The following is a 2,049-nucleotide window of genomic DNA, read 5'->3' as shown; positions in this document are numbered from 1 at the left end:
GACAAAGAAGGAAACTACATAATGATCAAAGGATCAATCCAAGAAGAAGATATAACAATTATAAATATTTATGCACCCAACATAGGAGCACCGCAATATGTAAGACAATTACTAACAAGTATCAAAGGGGAAATTAACAATAACACAATAATAGTGGGAGACTTTAATACCCCACTCACACCTAAGGATAGATCAACTAAACAGAAAATTAACAAAGAAACACAAACTTTAAATGATACAATAGACCAGTTAGACCTAATAGATCTCTATAGGACATTTCACCCCAAAACAACGAATTTCACCTTTTTCTCAAGTGCACATGGAACCTTTTCCAGGATAGATCACATCCTGGGCCATAAATCTAGCCTTGGTAAATTCAAAAAAATTGAAATCATTCCAAGCATCTTTTCTGACCACAATGCAGTAAGATTAGATCTCAATTACAGGAGAAAAACTATTAAAAATGCCAACATATGGAGGCTGAACAACACGCTGCTGAATAATGAACAAATCATGGAAGAAATCAAAAGAGAAATCAAAATATGCATAGAAATGAATGAAAATGAAAACACAACAACCCAAAACCTCTGGGACACTGTAAAAGCAGTGTTAAGGGGGAAGTTCATAGCAATACAGGGACACCTCAAGAAACAAGAAAAAAGTCAACTAAATAACCTAACTCTACATCTAAAAAACTAGAAAAGGAAGAAATGAAGAACCCCAGGGTTAGTAGAAGTAAAGAAATTGTAAAAATTAGGGCAGAGATAAATGCAAAAGAAACAAAAGAGACCATAGCAAAAATCAACAAAGCCAAAAGCTGATCTTTTTTTTTCTATTTTTTCCCCTTGCATTTAATCTGACCATATGCCAGAGAAATTATTCTTTATGAGAACTTAGGTGAGAACTGTCAATAAGCCAGTTCTGTCAAAATTGACACACTGGAATATCTAATAAAGTTAGGTAAATGAAATTAAGAAAAGAACAAATTAAATATTAAAAATCACAGGCATTGCTCCTTCAAATATCAGGGGCCTCCTTTAATAGTCTTCAGTGTAGGTCATGGGCAGTCATCAAAATAGTTCAACCATACTGCGCAACTCCCAAAGGAAAAAACTGAGGGAACTCTTGGGTAATCTTCACAGCCTCATTGTAAAGTCCAAGATCAAAAGGTGATTATCTTCTTTAAACTGGACATAAGATGCACACACAATGGTTGCTTTGGCCATTACTCTTCCAACTACTTCCACGATTCCAGAGATTTCTTCATCAAGAGGCTCCATCAACTCAATAGTTCCATTTTTTCCTTCACCATCTGAAAGAATGAACATTTTCCCAGTGGGATGAATCTTCTCCAGCCTTCCTACGAAGCAGACCGGCTGGTCAATGAACTGAGCTAGCATGCTGGCATTGATGCGCGCCTTGGGAGACTCCATCACGTCCACCATGATTGCAGCCCAAAAGCTGATCTTTGAGAGGGTAAATAAAATTGACAAACCACCAGCCAGACTCATCAAGAAACAAAGGGAGAAGAACCAAATCAATAAAATTAGAAATGAAAATGGAGAGATCACAACTGACAACACAGAAATACAAAGGATTTTTAGAGAATACTATCAGCAATTATATGGCAATAAAATGAATAACTTGGAAGAAATGGACAAATTCCTAGAAAAGTACACTTTGCCAAAACTGAACCAGGAAGAAATAGAAAATCTGACCAGATCCATCACAAGCACGGAACTAGAGGAAGTAATCAGAAATCTTCCAGCAAGCAAAAGCCCAGGTCCAGACGGCTTCACAGCTGAATTCTACCAAAAATTTAGAGAAGAGCTAACACCTATTCTACTCAAACTCTTCCAGAAAATTGCTGAGGAAGGGAAACTTCCAAACTCATTCCATGAGGCCACCATCACCCTAATCCCAAAACCTGGCAAAGATCCCACAAAAAAAGAAAACTACAGGCCAATATCACTGATGAACATAGATGCAAAAATCCTTAAGAAAATTCTAGCAGTCAGAATCCAACAACACATTAAGAAGATCATACAT

General features: G+C 36.7%; 1 pseudogene; it reads right to left on the bottom strand.

Annotated features, from left to right (window-relative positions):
* Nucleotides 1–1,080: 1,080 nt before the first annotated feature.
* On the bottom strand, nucleotides 1,081–1,446 carry LOC129557297 (replication protein A 14 kDa subunit pseudogene; annotated as a pseudogene).
* Between the last annotated feature and the right edge of the window lie 603 nt (nucleotides 1,447–2,049).

Source organism: Moschus berezovskii, chromosome 7 (genome assembly GCF_049115385.1).
Source record: "Moschus berezovskii isolate FMDL1 chromosome 7, NW_MosBer_1.0, whole genome shotgun sequence".
Taxonomy (NCBI): Eukaryota; Metazoa; Chordata; class Mammalia; order Artiodactyla; family Moschidae; genus Moschus; species Moschus berezovskii.
This window is presented reverse-complemented; position numbering and strand designations above follow the sequence as displayed.